Source organism: Pongo pygmaeus, chromosome 18 (assembly GCF_028885625.2).
Source record: "Pongo pygmaeus isolate AG05252 chromosome 18, NHGRI_mPonPyg2-v2.0_pri, whole genome shotgun sequence".
NCBI lineage: Eukaryota > Metazoa > Chordata > Mammalia > Primates > Hominidae > Pongo > Pongo pygmaeus.
In genome coordinates this window covers 32,061,777-32,070,955 of record NC_072391.2, presented here as the reverse complement: position 1 = coordinate 32,070,955, position 9,179 = coordinate 32,061,777, and the positions used below count along the sequence as shown (strand labels likewise).

The 9,179-nt window shown below is 50.4% G+C and overlaps 1 non-coding gene across 1 annotated transcript; it reads right to left on the bottom strand.

Moving 5' to 3' along the window:
* Window positions 1–1,925: 1,925 nt before the first annotated feature.
* On the bottom strand, window positions 1,926–2,019 carry TRNAI-UAU (transfer RNA isoleucine (anticodon UAU)). The gene is made up of 2 exons: window positions 1,982–2,019; window positions 1,926–1,961 (listed from the first exon to the last, which is right to left on the bottom strand). It is a non-coding gene; the product is annotated as a tRNA-Ile (tRNA).
* Window positions 2,020–9,179: the final 7,160 nt, after the last annotated feature.

Genomic DNA, 9,179 nt, shown 5'->3' with positions numbered 1-9,179 from the left:
TGGCTTTTTTTATTTTTATTTTTCAGACGGAGTCACGCTCTGTTACCCAGGCTGGTGTGAAGTGGCACTATCTCAGTTCACTGCAGCCTCTGCCTCTCAGTTCAAGCAGTTCTCCTGCCTTAGCCTCCCGAGTAGCTGGAATTACAGACAGGCATGTGCCACCACGCCCAGCTAATTTTTTTTTTTTTTTTTTTGAGATGGAGTCTTGCTCTGTCACCCAGGCTGGAGTGCCCTGGCGTGATCTTGGCTCACTGCAAGCTCCGCCTCCTGGGTTCATGCCATTCTCCTGCGTCAGCCTCCTGAGCAGCTGGGACTACAGGTGCCCGCCACCACACCTGGCTAATTTTTTGTATTTTTAGTAGAGACAGGGCTTCACCATGTTAGCCAGGGTGGTCTCAATCTCATGACCTAGTGATCCGCCCGCCTCAGCCTCCCAAAGTGCTGGGATTACAGGCGTGAGTCACCGCATCTGGCCATGAATGTGTTAACAGCTGCTCAGTCTTTGTCTTGCTATATGCAACATCTGGGGATGGTCAGAGACTTTCCACTGCTTACATTTTTCCCCTTGCGTTTGAACTGGATTCTAATGCCCCCCAAAGGCGGTTGTTGTCATTGCTTTGTGTTTGTTTTATAATTTGCCATGGTGTGTGGCCACTGGTGTCTCTGCCTCATTTTAAAAAATTCTTGTTTTTGTTTTCAAGTTTGAATTCCTAGGAATATCCCTGTGTCTGTCTAGCCTTAGGTTAGCCAGATAGACGCTGGGCGCAGTCACCTTGAGCCAAGGAGAATTTTGTCCTCTGCCAGTGGATCTGGGTGTGGGTGGAAGAGCACAAAGTTCAGGCTGTTTTTCAGTCTGCCAGGCCTGGCCCTTTGGGATCTTTTCTGTGCTTGCAGCCTTAGGGTCAGCCTAGAGCGTATGGGTAGCTTGGGCTGTCTCTGCTTTCTGCTGCAAATGGAACTAATATGTGTGCCCCAATTGCAAATACATCAGGTTCCTACTCGCTTGCCACTAAGATTGTCACTTGCACTGACATTGCTGGGCATGGGTATCGTCCGCTTCTCCCAATCAAGTGAGCTCCCTTCGGCAGTAAAGATGCCAGACCTTAAAGTGTGCCCACCGTGGCAGAACCTCTGCAGCTACCCAGCTGGGAATGGGGAGAGGGGGAGCCCTCCTGGCAAGAACACCACAGACCCCCACTGTTCTCACTCAGAGGTGAGCAGTTTTCAAGCATATGTATATGCCTCTCAGATTGCTATAGGTCTTTCTTTGTTTTTCTAAAATGTAATTACTTTTGTGTGTGTGTGTGTGTGTGGAGACAGGGTCTCACTACGTTGCCCAGGCTGGTCTCAAACTCCTGGCCTCAAGCGATCCTCCTGCCTTGGCCTCCCAAAGTGCTGGGATCACAGGTGTGCACCCCACGCCTGGCCTAAGGGCTTTCTTTTCACCTTTGTTAGTCATGACCAGAATTGCCCCTAGTCTGGTTAATTTGGCCCCAAAAACTGAGCAGCCTGCTTCTGAGTCCTCTACAGGATGCCTCTGTGCTCGGTGGTCTTTCTTTCTTTCTTTTTTTTTTTTTGAGACGGAGTCTCACTCTGTCGCCCAGGCTGGAGTGCAGTGGCATGATCTCAGCTCACTGCAACCTCCGCCTCCTGGGTTCAAGCAATTCTCCTGCCTCAGTCTCTCGAGTAGCTGGGACTACAAGTGTGTACCACCACACCTGGCTAATTTTTTTTTTTTTTTTGTATTTTCAGTAGAGACGGGGTTTTGCCACATTGGACAGGCTGGTCTCGAACTCCTGACCTTGTGATCACCCGCCTCGGCCTCCCAAAGTGTTGGGATTACAGGTGTGAGCCACCGTGCCCGGCCAAGCGAAGGGAAAAATGCATTATCATGAAATGTCTGAAATCGCAATGGGAAGAAAACATGCTCCAGGTGAGGGTCAAACTCACAACCTTGGCATCACCCGGACATATATTGCTTTATAAGTACCAAGCGCTAACCGATTGCGCCACTGGAGCACGTGATGGTCTTTCCACTCTGGTTGGTGAACCCCATGCTAGCCTTGCCCAGTCTGATCCCTGGGATTGTCCTGCCTGCTCTTTTCCAGTGGTCATTCTGCGGACTCCCACACGGGCCGCTCAGTGCTTAGCTGGACTGTGGCCCCTCTGCAGATGGCTGGAGCTCTCCATGCATTCCTTAGTACTCTGCCTTGCAAATCCCATCTGTCTTGGCCTCTCTGAAATCCGGACTCTATCTCCTCCACTCGGGGAGACTGCTGGACCCTGTGAGTCCCTTTCCTGTGATACTGCCTGGAAATTCTCTCCAGACAGGAAACTGGGCAGTCCTAGGATTCATCTCTGTGGTTTCTCATTTCTCAGTGCTCACTGCCGCATGCTGCTGGTGTGCAGTGTCTGAAGTCCAAGATTTTGGGCGGGTTTTTACTTGTTTAAGATAGGTAGGTATATCTGGTCGGCGTTACTTCTTTCTGGTTGGAAGACCCCACTTGGACTTTTTTTTTTTTTTTGAGACGGAGTCTCGCTCTGTCACCCAGGCTGGAGTGCAGTGGCGCGATCTCGGCTCACTGCAACCTCTGCCTCCCAGGTTCAAGTGATTCTCCTGCCTCAGCCTTCCGAGTAGCTGGGATTACAGGCGTGTGTCACCATGCCCAGCTAATTTTTGTATTTTTAGTAGAGATGGAGTTTCACCACACTGGCCAGGCTGGTCTCAAACTCCTGACCTCGTGATCTGCCTGTCTTGGCCTCCCAAAGTGCTGGGATTACAAGCGTGAGCCACCATGCCCGGCCTTTTTTTTTTTTTTTTTTTTTTAATTGGAGACAGGGTCTCCCTGTTTTGCCCAGGCTGGTCTTGAACTCCTGGGCCCAAACAAGCCTCCTAAAGCATTGGGATTACAGGCATGAGCCCCCGCACCTGGTCTTAGACTTTTCTTTCTTTCTTTTTTTTTTTGAGACGGAGTCTTGCTCTGTTGCTCAGGCTGGAGTGCAATGGCTCGATCTCAGCTTACTGCAACCTCTGCCTCCCGGGTTCAAGTGATTCTCCAGCCTCAGCCTCCTGAATAGCTGGGACCACAGGTGCCCATCACCATGCTCGGATGCTCGGCTAATTTTTTTTTTTTTTTTTTTGAGACAAAGTGTAGCTCTGTTGCCCAGGCTGGAGTGCAGTGACACAATCTTGGCTCACTGCAACCTCAGCCTCCCAGGCTCAAGTGATTCTCCTGCCTCAGCCTCCTGAGTAGCTGGGATTATAGGCACCCACCACCATGCCCGGTTAATTTTTGTATTTTTAGTAGAGACAGGGTTTTGCCATGGTGGCCAAGCTGGTCTCGAACTCCTGACCTCAAGTGATCCGCCTGCCTCGGCCTCCCAAAGTGCTGGGATTACAGGTGTGAGTCACCGTGCCTGGCCTAATTTTTGTATTTTTAGTAGAGACAGGGTTTCGCTGTGTTGGCCAGGTGGGTCTCAAACTCCTGACCTCAAGTGATCCGCCCACCTCAGCCTCCCAAAGTGCTGGGATTACAGGTGTGAGCCATCAAGCCCAGCCTAGACTTTTCGAGTACACAATGCTGTGTCCCATCCCAGCCCAACCCTGCCTGGTGCCCCAGCATCCCTGGCTGCAGAGAAGGTTCAAGGAGAAGCTTCTGATTTTCCACAAATCTCACTGAAGTTCTTCAGGGAGGTCAGCAGGGGGCACCATTCTCTGTGCTCACGCACTTGTGTGCAATGCGGACTAGCAGCAGGTGTGAGGAAGGGCAGGGTTGGAGCCTGGCTTTGAATATCACAACCATGGGCTTTCTGTGACCCTACTGCCACCAACTAGTCTGATATCCACGAGGAGGCAGGACATGTGACACCTACCTGTGTCCCCTGGAATGTCTGTCTTCTGAGGCTTTGGTCTGATTGTTCCTGAAGTTGCCTTTGGTATAATAACAACATCTAACATTAAGTAAACATGAAAAATGTGCACTAGGCTAGGTTTTGTATATACTAGTCCTTGTGATGTGATTGTCATGCAGGTGTAGACCCTTTAGTAGCTGGAATGTGGGGCCTTCTGGGGTTTCCTGAAGGAGTGGCCAGGGTAACCAGGGTGGGAGGGTTTGGGGGAGTTCCTTGGGCCACTGGCTAATTACCAAGAGGCACAGAAGGATTTCAATATTTTAGCAACTGGGAGGCTGGGCACAGTGGCTCATGCCTGTAATCCCAGCACTTTGGGAGGCCAAGGCAGGAGGATCACTTGAGTCCAGAAGTTCGAGACCAGCCTAGGCAACGTAGTGAGACCCCCTGTCTATTCAAAAAATTTCAGAAAGTGGCACACGCTGTAGTCCCAGCTGCTCTGGAGGCTGAAGCAGGAGAATCAGTTGAGCCCAGGAGTTCGAGGGTGGAGTGAAGTGGTGATTGCACCACTTTACTTCAGCCTGGGCAATGTGGTAAGACCTTGTCTCTAAAAATAAGTAAATAAATAAATACCTTCTTGGAACAGTTGTATTGAGGTTTTTTGTGTTTTTTTTCCTTTTCAGCAAGCGCCTTTTTGAAAGTATTTATTTTGGTTGGGCATGGTGGCTCATGCCTGTAATACTAGCACTTTGAGAGGCTGAGGCGGGCGGATCACGAGGTCAGGAGATCGAGACCAGCCTGGCTAACATGGTGAAACCCCGTCTCTACTAAAAATACAAAAAATTAGCCGGGCGTGGTGGTGCGTGCCTGTAATCCCAGCTACTCGGGACGCTGAGGCAGGAGAATCACTTGAACCCAGGAGGCGGAGCTTGCAGTGAGCTGAGATCGCGCCACTGCACTCCAGCCCGGGCAACAGTGCGAGATTCTGTCTCAAAAAAACAAACAAACAAACAAAAAAACTTTCTCAGTTTTAGGCCGGGCATGGTGGCTCACACCTCTAATCTCAGCACTTTTGGAGGCCGAGGTGGGCAGATTGCTTGAGCCCAGGAGTTAAAGACCAGCCTGGGCAACATAGTGAGACCTTGTCTCTAGAAATTAAAAAAAAAAAAAAATTAATCATGTGTGGTGGTGTGCACCTGTGGTCCCAGCTACTCAGGAGGCTGAGGTGGGAGGATTGCTTGAGCTCGGGAGGTTGAGGCTACAGTGAACCGTGATTTCGCCACTGCATTCCAGCCTGGGCAACAGAGTGAGACCATCTTTTTCTTTTCTTTTCTTTTCTTTTCTTTTTTTTGAGATGGAGTCTTACTCTGTTGCCCAGGCTGGAATGCAGTGGCATGATCTCGGCTCACTGCAACTTCCACCTCCCAGGTTCAAGCAATTCTCCTGCCTCAGCCTCTCGAGTAGCTGGGATTATAGGTGCCTGCCACCATGCCGGCTAATTTTTTGTATTTTTAGTAGAGACAGGGTTTCACCATGTTGACCAGGCTGGTTTTGAACTCCTGACCTCAGGTGATCCACCCACCTCTGCCTCCCAAAGTTCTGGGATTATAGCTGTGAACCACTGTGACCAGTCTTTTTCTGGACATTTTATATAAGTAGACATGATCGTTTGTGACTGGATTCTTTTTTTTTTCTTGAAATGGAGTCTCTGTCACCCAGGCTGGAGTGCAGTGGTGCGATCTCAGCTCACTGCAACCTCCGCCTCCTGGGTTCAAGCAATTCTCCTGCCTCAGCCTCCCGAGTAGCAGGGATTACAGGCGTGTACCACCACGCCCGTCTAATTTTTGTATTTTTAGTAGAGATGGGTTTTCACCATGTTGGCCAGGCTGGTCTCGAACTCCTGACCTCAAATGCTCCACCCGCCTTGGCCTCCCAAAGTGCTGGGATTACAGGCGTGAGCCACTGCACCTGGCAAAGTCTACTCTTACTCTTAAAAAAAAAAAAGACCGGGTGCGGTGGCTCACGCCTGTAATCCCAACACTTTGGGAGGCCAAAGCGGGCAGATCACGAGGTCAGGAGATCAAGACCATCCTGGCTAACATGGTGAAACCCCGTCTCTACTAAAAAATACAAAAAATTAGCCAGGCATGGTGGTGGGCGCCTGTAATCCCAGCTACGCGGGAGGCTGAGGCAGGAGAATGGCTTGAACCCGGGAGGCAGAGCTTGCAGTGAGCCGAGATCATACCACTGCACTCCAGCCTGCAAGACAGAGCAAGACTCTGTCTCGAGAGAAAAAAAAAAAAGAGGCCAGGCACGGTGGCTCATGCTTGTAATCCCAGAACTTTGGTAGGCTGAGGCGGGTGGATCACAAGGTCAGGAGATCAAGACCAGCCTGGCCAACATGGTAAAACCCCATCTCTACTAAAAATACAAAAAATTAGCCAGATGTGGTGGCAGTTGCCTGTAATCCCAGCTACTCAGGAGGCTGAGGCAGGAGAATTGCTTGAACCTAGGAGGTGGAGGTTGCAGTGAGCCAAGATTGCACCACTATTCTCCAGCCTGGGCAACAGAGTGAGACCCCGTCTCAAAAATAAATAAATAAGGCTGGGCGCGGTGGCTCACACCTGTAATCCCAGCACTTTGGGAGGCCAAGGTGGGCGGATCACCTGAGGTCAGGAGTTCGAGATCAGCCTGGCCAACATGATGAAACCCCGTCTCTACTGAAAATAAAAAATTAGCTGGGTGTGGTGGCATGCACTTGTAGTCCCAGCTACTTGGGAGGCTGAGGCAGGAGAATTGCTTGAACATAGGAGGCAAAGGTTGCCTTGAGCCAAGATTGTGCCACTGCACTCCACCCTGGGCAACAGAGTGAGACTCCATCTCAAAAAAAAATAATAAATAAATAAATAAATAAAATAAAGTCTACTGTTACTCTTAAAAAAAAAAAAAGAAAAAAGGCCGGGCATGGTGGCTCACACCTGTAATCCCAGCACTTTGGGAGGCCAGGGGGGGCAAATCACGAGGACAGAAGATCGAGACCATCCTGGCCAACATAGTGAAACCCTGTCTCGCCGGGTGCAGTGGCTCACGCCTGTAATCCCAGCACTTTGGGAGGCTGAGGCGGGTGGATCATGAGGTCAGGAGTTGGAGACCAGCCTGGTCGAGATGGTGAAACCCCGTCTCTACTAAAAATACAAAAATTAGCCGGGCATGGTGGCACACACCTGTAGTCCCAGCTACTTGGGAGGCTGAGGCAGGAGAATCGCTTGAACCTGGGAGGCAGAGGCTGCGGTGAGCCGAGATTGTGCACTCCAGCCTGGGCGACAAGAGCAAAACTCCGTCTGAAAAAAAAGGAAACCCTGTCTCTACTAAAAATACAAAAATTAGCTGGGCATGATGGTGCGTGCCTGTAATCCCAGCTACTCAGGAGGCTGAGGCAGGAGAATCGCTTGAACCAGGGGAGTTGGAGGTTGCGGTGAGCCAAGATCACGCCACTGCACTCCAGCCTAGCGAAAGAGCGAGACTCCATCTCAAAAAAAAAAAAAAAAAAAAAAAAGAGGCTAAGCGCAGTGGCTCAGGCCTGTAATCCCAGCACTTTGGGAGGCCGAGGCGGGCAGATCACGAGGTCAGGAGATTGAGACCATCCTGGCCAACATGGTGAAACCCTGTCTGTACTAAAAATACCAAAATTAGCTGGGCATGGTGGTATGTGCCTGTAATCTCAGCTACTCGGGAGGCTGAGGCAGGAAAATCGCTTGAACCAGGGAGTCAGAGGTTGCAGTGGGCCGAGATTGCTTCATTGCACTCTATCCTGGCAACAAAGCGAGACTGTCTCAAAAAAAAAGGAAATCCTCCTGCCTCAGCTCCTGAGTAGCTGGGATTACAGATGTAAGCTACCACATCTGGCTCTAATTTAAGTATCCACATGTGGCTAGTGGTTATCTATTGGAACACGCAGTTCTAGAGGCTTCAATATAGGGACTCCTTATGGAGAAATGGGTATGGTTAAAGGAGGCTACAAGGAACGCTGAAGCCCTAAGAGACTAGCAACTATTGGAGCCTGTTACTGCTTCTAGGGTTGATGGGGTAACAGGCAGAAACTGTGTTACCGAAACTCATTAAAACCTGGAGATGTAGAAGAAGGGGCCACCTGACAGGTGCTGCAGATGTGGGTGGGGAGATGAAGCCACTGCCAGAGACGTGAGGCACAGCAGGAAGGGAGCAGAATAGAAATGTCCTGACTGTCCTCCCCCTTGGAGCTCCAGCCGGTCCTCCCTTTAGCTAAACTCAAGTGAAATCCAGGCCGGGTGCGGTGGCTCACCCCTGTAATCCCAGCACTTTGGGAGGCCCAGGCGGGAGTTGGATACCAGCCTGGCCAACATGGCAAAACCCTGTCTCTATTTAAAAATACAAAAAATTAGTTGGGCGTGGTGGAGGGCACCTGTAATCCCAGCTATTTGAGAGGCTGAGACAGAAGAATTGCTTGAACCGGGGAGGCGGAGGTTGCAGTGAGCCAAGATCCCGCCACTGCTCTCCAGCCTGGGCGACAGAGCGTGACTCCATCTCAAAACAAAACAAAACAAAACAAAACAAAAAACAGAAGGTGGGGGAGCCTCCAGGGCAGAGGGTAGGGCTGAGAATAGGTCTGGGAGTGAGGGTAGATGATGACTAGCCCAGAGCCACAAACACCAAAACATCACCTCTGAACCCCAGGGCTCTGAGGAACCCTGTCTGAAACCACTTCCTAGGTGGGACACATCCAACTGAACAGAAACGGAACTGAACAGATACGAGGGTGGGGGGACCCCTGGAGGTCCCTTCTGAGGGATCTTTGCTTAGTTCTGTTCTGTTCCTTTCTTTTTTCTTTTCTTTTCTTCTTTCCTTTTCCTTTCCTTTTCCTTTTTTCTCTTTCTCTCTCTCTCTTCCTTTCCTCTTTCTTTCCTTTTTTTTTTTTTTTTAACTGAGTCTCGCTCTGTCACCCAGGCTGGAGAGTACAGTGGCATGATCTTGGCTCGCTGCAACCTCCGCCTCCCGGATTCAAACGATTCTCCTGCCTCAGCCTCCCGAGTAGCTGGGATTACAGGTGCCTGCCACCACGTCCAGCTAATTTTTGTATTTTTAGTAGAGACAGGGTTTTGCCAAGTTGGCAAGACTGGTCTCGAACTCCTGACCTCAGGTGATCCGCCCACCTTGGCCTCCCAAAGTGCTGGGATTACAGGCATGAGCCACCGCGCCCGGCCTTTGCTGAGTTCTTAAAGGCTGAGACAGGAAAAGAAAAACAGTAAACTCTGTGCCAAGCTTTGTCGTAAGCTGGGTAATTTCACTATTTT